This window comes from Podarcis filfolensis (assembly GCF_964270895.1).
Source record: "Podarcis filfolensis genome assembly, chromosome: 3".
Taxonomy (NCBI): domain Eukaryota; kingdom Metazoa; phylum Chordata; class Lepidosauria; order Squamata; family Lacertidae; genus Podarcis; species Podarcis filfolensis.
Window position 1 is genome coordinate 16,846,117 of NC_139606.1, and position 16,275 is coordinate 16,862,391.

Below are 16,275 nucleotides of genomic sequence, written 5' to 3' on the forward strand. Positions count from 1 at the left end.
ATGTGTAGTTTTCGAAAAATGTGTGATCAGGAAACTAAGCAGTTATCATAATTCCAAAAGTGAGTAATTCCGTCTTTCCACGCTACTATGATTGGTCTTAAATAAGAGTTGGAACAGGGCACAAAAAGTCATATTGTTAAATCGCAATAGCAATTTTCTGTTGAACATTCCGTTGACTTTAATGTACTGGATTTCAGATTTACAGCCTGATCCAAACCTTAGCTGGATCTTGGCTGCATACACAGAGCTCCCAATGCAACCCAAAATTTCACATTTATTTCGGCTCAGCATGTCCAGTGTGGATGTACCTATGGAGCTGATACCCAGTGAGGTGAACAGGAAGCTCCCTGCTCACATGGGAGCTCTGTGCATGGATCAGAGCTGGTGTAGTGTACAAGTTAAGAGACTGAGCTATGAGAACGAACCTTGGCTACAGCTCATGCTTGAGGAAGACAGGCTTAACCACAATCCTGGGTCTGGATGACACACTGAGCCAAACTTTAGCTTAACCCAGGACAGTTTGGGAGCAGGAAGGACCAGAGGGGACATATTTGCAGAGTCCCAGTAGGCCATAGTTTCTGCGAACCAGTCCACTGATAAAAAGGGCTAAGTGTTGCCATAGTTTACTTCAGCGTATTAAAGGATTGGTACTGAATGGGGCACATACTCCAGAAGCTGACTCCTGATTTGTTCATTGTAGTTAGCAAGAAGTCAGAGTTGCATCAGCCCAGTGATACAGTGGCAGACCCTCAAAGTGTCCCTATTTTCCAGGGATGTCCCTGATTTAGAAAAGCCGTCCTGGTTTCTGAGTTGATCCCGGAATGTCCCACTTTCCCCTATTTTCATTGGAGAAAAGTTGAAGGGTATGGAGTTATCCAACCCCTGAGCTGTCTGAAGGCAAATGTTTAATGTTTTATTATTTTTTTATATGTTAGAAGCTGTCCAGAGTAGTTGGGGCAACCCAATAAGATGTGTGCGGTATAAATAGTAAAATTATCACTTCCGGGTTGGCGCCTCCGGCAATGGCAGAATTCCTCTGATCGGGAGGAATTTGCTTCGTGGAAATTAGGGTCTGGCTGCCACGGCGAAGGCGGGGACCCACAAAAAATCACAGGCGGGAGAAGCCTGTGAACGTGGGATTTGGCTGGCACCTTTTACGCCTCCCCTACTCGCGGGGAAACCCAGTTTCGGGGATCCGGAGCGACATGGGGTGAGTGGCGCGGTGCTTTGAATCGACTGCTTCTTTCACGGAGTGAAGCCACATTGCTGTTGCCGGAGAGCGCTGACTTTTTCCTGTGGACAATTTGATCTTAAAACAACTACCCGTGAGTAGAACGGAAAATTGGATTTTTAAATGTCTTAATTTGGCACCGAAACAGGGAGGTTTCAAACAGGAAGTCCGCCTTCCCCTTTTGTAAATAGACTGAAGCAAAGAGGCTGCAAGCTAAAGTCTTGGAAAGCCTTCCTTAAAGGATTAAACTTCCATCGGCTAAAATTATTAAACCCCCCTTGGAAGCAGGAGAAGAGGGGGGAAATTTTGGATCGTGTAAGCCTGCAGGAGAGAGTGAAGAAAGTCAAATTACCACCGCTCTGAACCTGGAAACGGGCTGCTAGTAAGACTGACGTTTTGGAAATGCTCATTGACTGTGAATAGATCGTTCGCTGACAGCTAGTTAAATAAGAGAAATACATTGTTTCCATTGTCTCCTTCTGCATTTAAAAAGGAGTAAAAGTAACTGAAAATTGAAACTAACTTTATTGCTTGAACTGTGCTTAAAAGGATTGATACAAATAGAAATTGTTTCCCCTTAGAGGAAGCCTTTGAAATTGTTACATGAGCTGAGCTGGGGGAATTTCCAGCTGCAAGATAAAAAACTGTGAGAATCTGGGACTGACCTTGGAGCGTTAAGAATGTTGACAGAAGAAGCCTTAGTGGTTGCATTATGTAAGATAAATGATTCACTGGAACAGCTTCATAAGAAGACGGATGTGATGACTATAAAAATTGATAACTTGGGACAAAAAGTGACTAATTTGGGACAAAAAGTGAACATTAATACAGAAACTATTCAGGAATCGATACAGGGATCTACTTTGACATGGCAAATTGTGGAGAAGGCGGGGGAGAAAGTTGTTGTTGTTGAACCTAAAGTAGCACAAGTGGAGAGGGAGAGAGCCCCAGCCTTACAGATGCAATTTGATGACTATAAGTTGATGCTTTTTATGAGTGAATTTAGAGAAAGTCAGATTTTGAGGATTGGAGCCCTGCTTGGACTGGAGAAGGAAAGTTGGATAGATCCCTTCATGCAGGGATTTACTGACCTTTGGGACCTGGACTTGGGCCAGGAGGAGACTGGAGTTGTGGGGACCTCCAGATTTGGAGGAACTTTGAAATACGTCCTGAAATATCTTTTGAATCTTAGTTTTAACTATGGAGATTTGGCTGACCTGTCGAGAAGGAATGAAAACATTGCTAGGTGGGAATTTCCCTGAGATCTACTCTTCAGCATCAAAGGAAGGAAAATAAGAACAAGACCAGGAGAAGACAAAGTAAAGTGCATGTATAAATATGAAGAAGACTTGCAGAAGGGACTTGGAAAAGAGTTAAGAGCCTCGGACAGAAGATCACCAGGTTGATGGACTATATGGAATTGACGGAAATGACTGGCAGAATCCGAGACCAGGGAGAAGAGACGGTGGAAGAATATTGGAAAAAGTTTAAAGTCTATATATAGAAATAATGTAAAATTAATGAGTGTTAGAAAAATGATGGAATTGAATTATATGGCTTTAGTAGAAATGTTATAAGGAATTAAGCATAAATAAGTACTATAGTATTAATGGAAAATAAGGTTAAAATATGTTAAGATAACCATATGACAGAAAATAGAGAAAGATGGAAAGGATTTGCTGAAATAATTAATAGAAATGGAATACAAAAAGGGAGGTGAGAGGAGGTCGATGAAACAAGGGAATGAAAGAGAGGGTATTGAGATGGTTTGATGTGTGTTTTTTGAATTGTTTTTGCTCTCGTTTTGTTTAATGTGTTAATGTTGTGTTGTGTATTGTTTATATATTGTACTGTATTGTTTTTTCTTTCTTTCGCTTTTTCTTTTTTTCTTTTCTTTTCTCCTTTTTGTAAGATTTAAAAGTAATAAATATTATTTTTTTTAAAAAAAGTAAAATTATCATTATGGAATGGGACGTTCCTATTTTCATCGGAGAAATGTTGGAGGGTATGCAGTGGTGAGAGAAGCACTTTCAAAATCAGTCCTATTTAGGACTCTCTTAAGCTTCTACATGGGATTTCCTGAACTGCAAAGCTATTCATCTAAGAACAGAATTTAACTTCCAGTTAAACATCAGCTAAAGAGAGACTAATATTTAAAGATTATAATCTTATATTGCTGCTTCTATGCATAACACAACATGCAAGCAAGCTCAGTGCAGCATATTCTATGATTTGTAGTTGTGCAGAAGAATAGCTTCATTTGTGTATTTACTATGCATGCTATTCTTTTTCTTGAGTAAGAAAACAACACAGATACCCATATACATTTTATCCTGTGAACCTCTGTTACTTGACATTGTTCCTTTAAATAAACACCAGGGATTTCTGTATTAACCTTTTAGCAACCACTAAATACCTATAGTTGGCACTCCATACAATTATTATTTTGATAAAATAATGATATGGTGATGATTAATGCTCCACTTCCCACTCTCTTGTAGTGTATGGAACAGGATTTCCCCACGTTAATGAACTACCAAGGTTTGTGATTGCTTGAAAAGGCGTGAGTGAAATGTTAAATCAATGTTAGTACTGCAAAGCCTTGGGATGAAGCAACCTAAAAATCTAAATTAATTAACAGGAAGAGGGTGAAAGCGTGACTCTTTGGAACTCCTAAGTTCACCACATTTGCAGTCGTATGCGTACTTCAGTGCTTTGCTAGCTCTGATGTGGCGCCTGTGCTTTAATGACATTGCGCAGGTGCTACATTTGAGACATTTCATCCAAAGCACTTATATGCTTTAGCTGCAAATCTTAGGATTAGATAGATTCACTGTTTGTGCAATACCTTGCTAGCATATAAAAGTGTTTGACGGATGACCCAATCATCACTGGAAGCAAGGGTCGGCAAATCATCTTTAACACGGTGAATCGTGGATTGACCCCTTTGCCTTTTAGCTTTTAGGTTCAACGTGAAATGTATGAAATACTGTTGAGGAACTGAAAGTCGTAAGTTTCCTGGCAGATGGGTACTTTCACCTTCCGCATGGAGTGCAAAGGCACTGAGGAGTTCACACAGCCTTGACAAGTCAATGGACAATTATTTTCCAATCTTCTTTATAGATGTGTATTTAGAGATTGATGCTTCTAGCTTTCTTTCTCCGGGGTTCTTTCTCCCCTTATAAATATCTCTGGCAGGGCGGCCCACCCATGAGGCAGAGGGAAGCTGCCGCCGCAGGTGGCAGAATCCCATGGGGAGCTATCCGCTTACGAACCCTGCTTGCCCCTGCCATTGTTAGGGTTGTACAGTGGCAGCAAGCAGGACTTCAGCTGGGGGGGGGGGGACTTCACCTCAGGCGGCAAAATGGGACGGCTCATCCCTGCTCTGTGGGAAAATATCTTGGTGAGATCTGGACTGTTGGTCATTTTACTGCCACACTTCAATTCCCATTTAAACATTTTAGAAGTATCCCCAAAGGCTGCTTCACAAACTGCAGGGTCAGTTCCACGTACACAGCCAGAAGCAGGGGCTTATCACGTGCCCCCAAGTGGCGGTTTTAAAAACATTAGTTTTCTAGCTGTTACACTGTAATGCGTAGCAGCCCTCGGTCAGGAAAGCAGTCCTGAACTGATTCAGCAACACATTTGACCATTTGCTTAAGGGGTTCTGCTCCTGTTGAATCAAGGGCCATCAGGTCTTTTCAGTTGACATTTCTTCTGAGCAATATTCAATGAAAACCTTGAAAGCCAGGTGCAGTGGATTACTGCTGGTGAAATGTTTGTCGTGTTAATGTCAAAGGATGCCTGCTGCATGATCGTTCCTGTGATGATGATGATGATGATGATAATCATCATCATCATCATTTATTATTTATACCCTGCCCATCTGGGCAGCTTCCAATAAAATATTAAAATACAGTAATGCATCAAACATTAAAAGCTTCTGTAAACAGGGTTGCCTTCAGATGTCTTCTAAAAGTCTGGTAGTTGTTTTTCTCTTTGACATCTGGTGGGAGGGTATTCCACAGGGCGGGTGCCACTACCGAGAAGGCCCTCTGCCTGATTCCTTGGCTTCTCGCAGTGAGGGAACCACCAGAAGGCCCTTGGCACTGGACCTCAGTGTCCAGGTAGAACAGTGGTGGTGGAGATGCTCCTTCAGAGATGTCATTAGTTGAATAGCAACACAGCTTCTTTCCCTTAGACCTGTGTCATTTTCTATCCTTTCTAAAGACTGTGATTGTTTGTTCTTTTGATACTTAAGTGCTTTGGCACTGTGATACTGGAGCAATGGGGTTATACATGTATAATTATGTTTGTACCTCACCCTTGCTCCAAGGAGCTCAAAATGGTGTACCTTGTTCTCTTCTTCTCCATTTTATCCTTGCAACAACTCTGAGAGGTAGGTTAGGCTGAGAGACTGAGTGGTCCAAGGCCACATTATGACTGAATAGGGATTTGAACCTTGGTCCTAGTCCAACACTCTACTGCACTAGAGCAAGGGGTTGTCTATGGATTATTCCTTTAACCACATGTGCAAGAAGTTGCTAAGAACAGGGGGGCTACTGTGTCATGTGCTGTAATTCAACTATCAGAAACACCAGCCTTTAATTCTTATTTTAAGTATTTTGCAAGCTGAAATGTACCTCTTCTTTTCTTGGTCTTTTTTTTTTTAAGCTTCACATTCATTCCCTCAAGAGCAGACAATTTGTCTCCCTCCCTCATCCCCACACCCAATTAAATAGTTGCTGGATATTGTGCTACTGGTGCTGAAGCGGGAGAGGGGCACTAGCTAAGTGGAATATTAATTTGAATGCTTTTTAAATATTTGTCTACAAATCCCTTAATTTGTTCTCCTTTGGGCATTTCCACTCACTCACTGTTGTTGGTGAAACAGCCTGCCTGGCAAATGAATCACTCATTTACAGTGGCTGTTCATAAGGGATAGAAAAAAGCCATTTTGGCTCAATTTTTGTATGCCTTCCTCCTTACGAATGTAGGAAATAGTTCAGAAGTTACTTACATGTGTGAAGATTCTTAACTATCATCCTGATGGAAGGTCTCTTCCTGTTCTATACCAGATGCCCATAGAATTAGATCTATGCTTTGATACAGACCAAAGACACTTATCTGAAACCAGAGAACCCCTGAACTGAACAGTGTTGATTGTAACTTCGTCTGTGATATCCTCAGGGACAGCCATTTAATTTTCCACTATAAACCTGAGCCCCATTTGCTATTTTGCAGAAATATATGCCAACACAAAACATGCAGTGGTTGTTAAGCTCTAAAAATCCTGGACTATCTTTTTTTAAAAATAGGAAAAAAGAAAGGTTTTAAACAGTAGCATTCTTAGCATTCAGTCAAATCATTTCTCTTCAATAAAGGGAATTTTATAGATCTCTTGAAAAGGACAATTTAAATGAAGATAAAGTACTGCAGAAAAAGTCCTTCGGGAAGAAGCAAGGCAACAAATATCACCATGAAACATTCACTCTTTAATGCAAAAATATACTTAAAGGAATTCAGCCTTTCTAGTCTGCTTGAGACCTTGTTACTGCATTTTAGGTTTGACAGTTTCCATTTGTCTTGACACATTATAAATACCTGGGCTACCAAATAGTTTCTTTCTGTATACATATATTTAAAATCACTATGGCCGGGATCCAAAAAGTTCCAAATGCAAGTGGAATGCACTTCTGCATTTATACAGTGTGTGTGAGAGAGAGGGGAGGAGGTAATGATTTACCCAACTTCTGCTGCATCCCATATTATGCCAGAGGATCGCCCAACTCTCAGAAGTAGCTTTTCAGGTAGGGCAAGGCCATCTTTATCTATCTAATATGTGGGTGTGTTTATGACACTTACCAGTAAATACCACCTTTTCCTCTAAGGAGCTCAAAGCACTATACATGGTCTCCCCTCCCCATTTTAGCCTCACAACAACCCTGTGAAGTAGGTTAGGCTGAGAGACAGTGACTTTACCAAAGGTCAGGGAACTGCCATTGACTCAGAGGGGAGAGATAGAGGGGGAGTTGTGTTACAGGGAGCCTCCGAAAATCTTCGAAGCAGTTCCTCTTCTGGCGAGGAGGAAAGCCCCACCTTCAGTGGAGAAGAGGCGCAAGGACCAGAGGATGCTAGAAAGAGCATTAACAACCCGCCTGAGCAAGCCCGAGAGGTGGGAAGCACGTCCTTGCCATCGTCCATCATGCGCAGTAGTTTGAGGCGCAGAGAGGGGCGGAAAAGGCTGTGGGTGACGAAACTTTTATGTTGAGGGAGTTACAAAAACGACCACTCCCGGATTCTGCTAGCGATTGAGCCAGACATGAACTTATGATGCTCTTCACTGTAAATAGGTAAAGGTAAAGGGACCCCTGACCATTAGGTCCAGTCATGACCAACTCTGGGGTTGCGGCGCTGATCTTGCTTTATTGGCCAAGGGAGCTGGGGTACAGCTTCCAGGTCATGTGGCCAGCATGACTAAGCCGCTTCTGGTGAATCAGAGTAGTGCACGTTTACCTTCCCGCCAGAGTGGTACCTATTTAACTACTTGAACTTTGACATGCTTTCGAACTGCTAGGCTGGCAGGAGCAGGGACTGAGTAACGGGAGCTCACCCCATCACGGGGATTCGAACCACCGACCTTCTGATCGGCAAGTCCTAGGCTCTGTAGTTTAACCCACAGTGCCACCTGTGTTCCTGTAAATAGTTTGCAACAAAATAAAGCCTGTAAAAGACAGGTCAGAGTCCTGCCTGGCTACTCTCGAGCAACCACAACAGCATCTGACAGTTACCCAGTGAGCTTCATGGAAACCCTGCTCTCCTAGGTCATAGCCCAAAGGTCTGAACATCAAACCACATTGGCTCTTCAGATCCTATATCTAACTGGACCAATTCTGTTCTGTTTGGGCTTTATTTTATTACAGTCAGTAGCACTGTTTCGTGAAATTGGAGCCCACAACATCACAATGCACATTACATTGCAAAACAAAACTCACTGGTAAAAATATGCACCACCAGGACAGAAGTTGAAGCAGAAGGACTCTCTTGCATTTATACATGCGAAAGACCTATATACACATGAGCCATCTATCTATTTTTTTAGTAATAAGTGAGGGAGCCAGGCCTTCTGGTTTTTCTAGAAATGGTTTTAATTCTGTTTCCCTTTTCTTCTTTTCCATTGAGATAAAATAAGGTGCAAAGTTCCAAGTCACTAAAGTGACTAATGTAATGTTGTCAGAGGAAAATTATATACAGTGACAACCCGCGGTACCTCCAGGGTACTCATCTGTCAAGGAACTCATTTCACATTTCTATCCATTATCTGAATAACCAATAAACCCCCATGACTGCGTGGTGCAGAGAGGAAGCGGTGATGATAGCCTTTATGAAATTTTAACACAGCTATTGCTTTAAATAGCATTGTGTGCATTTGGAATACCACACTGCCAGGTCTCTCCTTTTGTTCTTCTCCTCCCCTTATTATTATTATTATTACTAGTAGTAGTGCTGGCGCTAATGGTGATGTTTTCTAGAAGGCATCTAATATTGACCTTACCTTTTAGTGACCTTCTCTATTTCCTTTTAACAGTTTTCCAACCCACTACATTGCACTGCACAGGGCTGTATGCAAACAACAGGCTTTTATTAATTTGTGGCACATAAAAAGAACTGTGCTCCATTGACTAGCAACCCATATAAAATAACAGCAATCCGCTGTGTTAATTACAAAAATAGATTCCACAACCTCAGTGTGAACAATGACTTAATCAATGCAGTAAGCAGTGATACTGAAGAAAGGCATCAAAGCATTTAAGAGGAAGTGTTTTGTTCCTTTTTTATTTCCTTGTGGTGCGTGTTTCTTTTTTTCTTTTTTTGACAGAGCAAGGTTGTTCACCATTTTTAATATTCAGATGAGAATGTCATGCTACATGTGCTCCAACTACCTCAGCTGGTCACCAGGGACAGCCCTTCTTTGCTGGTATCTGCCTCTGGTAAAAAGATCTTATTGCCACGTGGGAAGATGCAAGGCATGCTTTTTAAGCACATACTTGGATGTCTCTTCTGCAAATGAAAGGGCTCATCCTGTTTCTGGAAGGGACTGAGATCCATCAGAGGCTCCTGGTGGAGAATCGAGGGAGGTGATTTTTGTTTACCTTCCCTCCCCACTGCAGCCCCTCCCCTGGCAACTTCCCACACTGTTCCGGGGGGTCCTTGGACCCTCTACAGTGGTGTTTCTCAATCTGTGGGTCCCCAGATGTTGTTGGACTACAACTCCCATCATTCCTAGCCAGCATGACCAGTGGTCGGGGATGATGTGAGTTGTAGTCCAACAACATCTGGGGACCCACAGGTTGAGAACCACAGGTTGAGCTGCTCTAGAGCTTTTCAGGGGTCACAAGGGGCTGCAAGGGAAAGGAGCAATGGGTGAATTGAAATAAATCGAATTGAAATACTTTATTGTCACTTGTACAACTTGTATACAGTGAGATTACACAAGCACCCCCCCCCACTCAGCTCTTTTAGTCTTAATTCCTTCGTTTACTGATGCACACCCACCAAACCTGAAAGTCAGTTGCCCTGTTGTTATCTTTTCATTCAGCAGCCTAACAGCCCACAGGTAGAAGCTGTTCTTTACCCTGTTGGTGCGACTAATCATGCTTCTATATCTTCTGCCTGAGGGCAGGAGATCAAGAAAGTGCCGGCCAGGGTATGAATCATCCCTGAGAATTTTCCTCACTCTCCAGAGGCAATGTTCTTCCACTATTTCATCCAGCGGATTCACGGGACAGCCCATAATATCTTGTGCTGTATTCACCACCCTCTGTAGGCACTTCCTATCAGATGATGTCAAACCAGCATACCACACCGTGATGCAGTATGAAAGGACACTTTCTATTGTTGACCGGTAGAAGGAGATCATCAGATGTTGATTGACATTGTTCTTCCGCAAGACTCTGAGGAGATGGAGTCTCTGTTGGGCTTTCTTAACCACCTGGGTTGTATTTATTTTCCAAGTAAGGTCTTCACTGAGATAAACTCCTAGGAATTTAAAGGAAGAGACTCTCTCCACACAGCCCTCCCCGATGTACAGCGGGGCTAGTTCTCCTCTCTTCCTCCGAAAGTCCAACACCATCTCCTTTGTCTTGCTGATATTAAGGTGCAAGTTTTTCCCTAGGCACCATGTAGATATTTTTTGGACCTCCCCTCTATACACTGATTCATCTCCACCTGTTATTAAACCCATTATGGTGGTGTCATCTGCAGACTTAATAATTGCAGTAGACGGGTCAGATGATACACAATCGTATGTATACAATGAATACAGGTAGGGACTTAGCACCTGAAAAATGCCTTCCCTCAGGGGAACCGACTTGCACCCAAGATCGAGGGAGCCTGGTGCTCATCATGTGCATGTCGCTCGTTGCGTGTGTGTGATGCCATGCACGAATTGCACATGCAACGTCGCATCATTGGAAGGAGGCCGTGCGCAGAGACCAGCATGCTGTGGCTTCAATGGTTGGTGGCTCCTCCTCTCTCATGCTCAGGAGGAGCTGACCACTGAAGCTGCACCATTCTCGGCTCTGTGCTCAGCCTCCTCTGCCCCTCAAGAATAAGGGAACCCAGCCCTCTGCCAACAGATACTGGTGGGGCCAAAGACAGCTTGGCCCCGCAGAGTCAGCCCCCCTGCCTTTCCCCATCCTCCAACAGGAAGTTTCGATGAGCTCATGGCAATTCTGAATCCAACCCTTTGTCAGTATACCTACCCATTCACTAGATCTGTGCATTTTCATGACTACTGAATGAAGAGATGGGAAATCCTAAGTCGCAGCATCTGAAGCTGTAACCTTGAACACATTTACTAGGATGCGAGCCCATTTAAGCACAGTGGGACTTACCTCTGAGTAAAGATGCATAGGATTGCACTGTGAATGGCTTGAAATGTTGGCCCCATTTATTCTCAAGGCCATTATACTGAAAATAATCTTCATTATCTTACTGTTTTTATGGTCAAGTAAGTGAACAGCGTTTATGCCTCCGCCTTCCTTTAAGAGCCCTGAGGTTGTTCAGACAAGGCCCCTTGATTAATGGGAATTTAATGAAGTGGCTGCTGCTGCAGCGAAGCAAGGAGACCTCCAAAGTTGTTTTGGCTAGCCAGGCACATCGCATGTCCAAGGTTTCCTGGAAATCAAACACAGGAGCTTTAGGTGAGCGTCTAGTAGGAAATTGCAGCTGAAGCAGAGGCTCTGCAGGTGTGGGTTCTTAGTTTGAGTCCAGAGAGTTTGTATTGATTCTGCATTGGTAATAGAACCGCTGTAGTTGACCATGCTTGTTTCCTAACAATTCCTTCACAATTTATAAATAAGTGTATTTGAACAAAGACGCCACAAGATTCTGCTGCTTTCTCCTGGGAAAGAGGACTGCCCTGAGTTTCCTGCCACTTGACAAAGTAGGAACAAAACAACAGGAATCTTGTTTCCTGAGAACGGTGTATACCTTCTCCCATAATGCTTGGTTCAAGAGGGGCGAGAGGTATTGAACCCCGTAGAGACAAAACAGCAAAGCATCCCATGAACTCAAGTTCAGGTTCTGAATGCCTGCTCAGTGCCTTTGTCTGCTCAGGCCTCTTTGCTTTCTGAAACCTTTGAGAATAAACCTTGGTGGCTCATGTTTTCTTTCTAGTTTTTCCCTTGATTATTACACAGCAGTTGCTGAGGGAAAGAGATCTGTGGGTTTCCCCCCTCTTTTTGGTAAGCAACTGGATGTTGCAAGCAAGTGCAAAGAGCAGCCTGACAAATTGATAACCTTGTGCTAAATTCTGCCTCAATGTTGAAATAAGCGGTTAGGACTGTGAACACACTATTGGGCTCAGAAAACTGTTTAACAATTGCTAATCCTGCTACACCTCAATTGAATATGCTTCCTTCCCCCTCTCTCCCCCATTCACTGCCTTGGCCCCCTCTCCCTAACATCAAGTTACAGACCAAGCTGTAATGAAAACTGACCCAAATCATTATGTATTTCTAAATATGAAAATGTGTGGAAGATTCTGTACATCAGGCAATTGTCCTGATGATTAATTTTAGGATATTTGTTGGCGCTTGGCTTTGAGGAGAAGGGAAGGGGGCAGGGAGAGAGAAATTTGTTTAAATTTTGGACGTCTTCTGTAACTTGAATAGTCTGAACTCCAGCTCTGTTTTCTACCAGCTGTTTGTGATTAATTGCAGTGCATGTATTTAACACAAAAAGCACCACACAGTTGTGTTGCTTAGATTTTCAGAATATTTCTGGGAAAGGTGTTGTGTGTTGCCTGAGACAAAACTGTTGTCAAATGTTGACTTGTGTCAGCTCAACATGAATGTTCAGGAGGCTCAGTTTTGGGCTCTGAGCTCAAATAAATTGTAGATGTGCATTGGCTGGTAACTGGCCCGTGGCTTCATGATATTCTGCCACACCCTTGTCTGCCTGATATGCATTTGCCATCTGACCACTGAATACAACTGGTGGGGTATTGTTGGACCTGCTGGTCTGCAGTCTAGGGAATCTATAAAGCAAACAGCTCAGGACTACAGTACCACAAGGACCCCCTCTTTCCATATGAACCTCCCTGGACCCTGAGATCATCTTCGGAGGCCCTCTTTCATGTGCCTCCTCCTCGAGATGCCCGTAGGGTGGCAACACAAGAACAGGCCTTCTCTGCAGTGGCTCCCCGTCTGTGGGATGCTCTCCCCAGGGAAGTTTGCCTGGCGCCTTCATTATACACCTTGAGGCGCCAGGCAAAAACGTTCCTTTTTAACAAGACCTTTGGTTGATCTGATGGACATCCTATGCCCTTTTAAAATGTGGCTCTTTTGGGGGTGGGTGGGTGGGAGGTGTTATTGGGTTGTTGTTTTTATTTTGATTGTATATATTTGTGGTTTTTATGTTGACCTTTTCTGTGAACTGCCCTGAGACCTCCAGGTATAGGGTGGTATATAAATTCAATCAATCAATCAATCCATCAATACGGCCTCGGCCCAGTATACCTGAAGGAGCGTCTCCACCCCCATCGTTCCTCCTGGACACTGAGGTCCAGCACCGAGGACTTTCTGGCAGTTTCCTCAGTGCAAGAAGCAAAGCTACAGGGAACCAGGCAGAGGGCCTTCTCGGTAGTGGCACCCGCCCTATGGAACGCCCTCCCATCAGATGTCAAAGAGATAAGCAACTACCTGACATTCAGCAGACATCTGAAGGCAGTCCTGGTCAGGGAAGTTTTCAATGTGTGACATTTTAGTGTATTTTTGGTCTTTGTTGGAAGCCGCCCAGAGTGGCGGGGTACAAAGAATAAATTGTTGTTGTTGTTGTTGTTTTTATTTTTCCTTCGTTGCACAGCTTTTAAGAAATGCTAAGATGCTTTCTTCCTATCCCCCCCCCCCCCGTTCCCTGGCATGATATTATTCCATGGCCCTTTCCTATGCCAGGGAAGCATCATGCCTGAATGACTAACACAATCAGTGGTGGCTTGAGAAATTCACTGACATCAGACCCCTCAAATCCCACTGGCAGCATGTGGATCTTCTTAGGGGCCAGTTCCATGCTATTAACTAGTGGACTAGCGATGGGACTGATGCTTCTGTGACACTCCATCCCTCACCACCTAGGTTACATATGAACCCTGGGAAGCATGTAGGATGGGCCATCCATAAGTGCTCCTGTTCCACTTTGAGCAATGGGTGACATGGTTACGTCTCTTATCATCTCCTGGGCACAGCAGAAGAGACGTTGATTCTGGGGAAGCAGTATTCCTACCAAGAGCTGAGTGCCCCCAGGGAAAAGCTTGCAGTTGAGGTGTTACGTTTCCTTTATATAGACCACTTGCACAGTAGGGCATAACTTCTGACTGCCAAAATAGGAAGAAAGCATCTTAGCATTTCTTAAAAGCTGTGCAACGAAGGGAAAATCAAATGGCCAGGCAGCAGGTTGCTAAGTTCCTTCGGCTTTCTATGTTCGTGATGGGATCAGTAAGTGGTGTGACAATGCATTCTCTGGAGAGCTGTTACAATGAAAGTGGAAAATGCTGAAACCCTCTCTCCTGTTATAGCTCTGAGATTACTTTCTGCTTTCTACAAAATTCTTGTTTCATCCTCTCCCATCTGACCTCCTGGCTTATTATTGCATCAGCTGTTTCATTTGGGGGCTGCTACCGCAGCATATGCATTTAGCCTTGCCTCTTTGCATACTGAGCGCCACTCCTTAAAAGTGGTGGAAAAGAATGCAGGCTTTAGCAAGTTTCTGTATTTTCTATTTTTAGTGGATAAGCCTCTTGTCTTCATTGCGAATGAAACAGCTGCTTATTAAACACTGGGTTGCCTGCTTCTTCTAGCTGTAGATGTGCATATCAACCCTTAAATTCCTTTAGTGTCGTAAAATAAATTGAGGAGGGGGGGGGATAATAATTGTATTCAGTGGCCGTTTTGGCAAAGGGAAAAGAAGGCCCACAGCCAGAAATCTGTATTCAGTGAGTGATGGGCTTATTTTGTCTGTGCTGTGCTACCGTAACTCACATTCTCCTGTTTTAAAATTGTTTCTTTCTCCTCAGAAAGGCAGACAGATGTTTCTGTTTGGCATTAGATATAACTTGGAACCATTTAAATTTCCTTGTCTGAAATGACGCACGGTGTCATGCTCTGCATTTGCTATCATATTTGGAAGGAGTGACAGATTACTACAAATCAATTATTGTTTAAGGGAGAGGAGGAGATATTGTGAAGCAGTTGTCACCTAAGTAAAAAATTATATAATTTCCAGCTTCTGCTGTAGCAGACAGAAGGCAACAGAAGATATTGTCAAGTTGAGGCAAAGGAACAGATATTTTTATTACTAATGGTGTCATCAGGACAGACGCCAGACAATAAGTTTGGATTTTCCATTGCTACTACAGAGTGAATGAGAGAGCAAGAGAAATAAAGCTAGGGAACAGACACATGTTTTTGCCTCTTTGCTTGAGACATGCACTATTTAAAACCTTTCCATTTGCTTTGATTCTAGTGTCAGTAGAGAGACATAATTAGGAAAAGGTTCTTCATCAATAAAAGATGTTCAGTGAAAGACTGTCGTTTGCAAACATGTTTTTTCTTTTAAATATTTGTGAAGGTTTAAAAAAAATCTCTGTGTACTATTTTCCTATAACAGTTCTTTACCACCTCATATATATATATATATATATATATATATATATATATATATATATATAAAATTTGCCTCTATGCAAGAAGCCTTGCCCCTTTGACTATACATTGCCAATAAATTGCCTCCATCCATATGCTTTGGGTATCATTTTTATGACATATGTTATGCAGCTCTGGTATAATTGAACCAAGTCATCCGACAGATAAATTTGCCTGCTGCAAATGTTACTGGAATAGTTTGACGCACGCTTCCACATTACTTTTTCCATGTCACCTCTGTAGCCTCCGCAGCAAGAAAGGGGATATTGCAGTCTGCAAAAGGTCACATGTGTGTGTCTGGCAATGCTTTGGGAGGCTTCACTGTCATTCATGTGTCGGAGACTCTGATCTGAACTTTTGAACATTGCAGAGATGTACATCTGTCTCTATTTTCTACTTACATTGAAACCAGCCTTGTGTATGGCCCTGGCATAGGACATCATGTCCTGGAATATCTTTGAAAAGTAGGCTGAATAAATGACACGGTGACAGCCTGAATGAGTACATACTGAATCATTCTCCAAAGGCTTGGTCAACATGAGCATATTCAGCTTGAACTGACCAGGGTGGGCAGGGAGGAAGTCTGCATTGTAGACTGAGGGAATCTAAAACAATTGTTGTGTCAATCAGGACTGAAATTCCTATAGAAAAACATGCAGGGTTGTGGCCACCACTTCTGGCTTAGTTACTCTAGTGTGACATTTACCCTCTTTAACATAACGTGCTGCGCTTGGAATTACCCAGAAGGTGTGATTTGTTACACATTGTTACTAATTGCATGCCACATGGCCAGTTAAGTGTGGATGTCATAGCATTGATGGAACACTTTTTAAAACTATT

At 42.9% G+C, this 16,275-nt stretch overlaps 1 protein-coding gene across 6 annotated transcripts in view; it reads left to right on the forward strand.

Moving 5' to 3' along the window:
* The window catches only part of MACROD2 (mono-ADP ribosylhydrolase 2), a 966,393-nt gene that overhangs the window by 846,771 nt on the left and 103,347 nt on the right, over nt 1–16,275 (forward strand). The window lies entirely within an intron of this gene.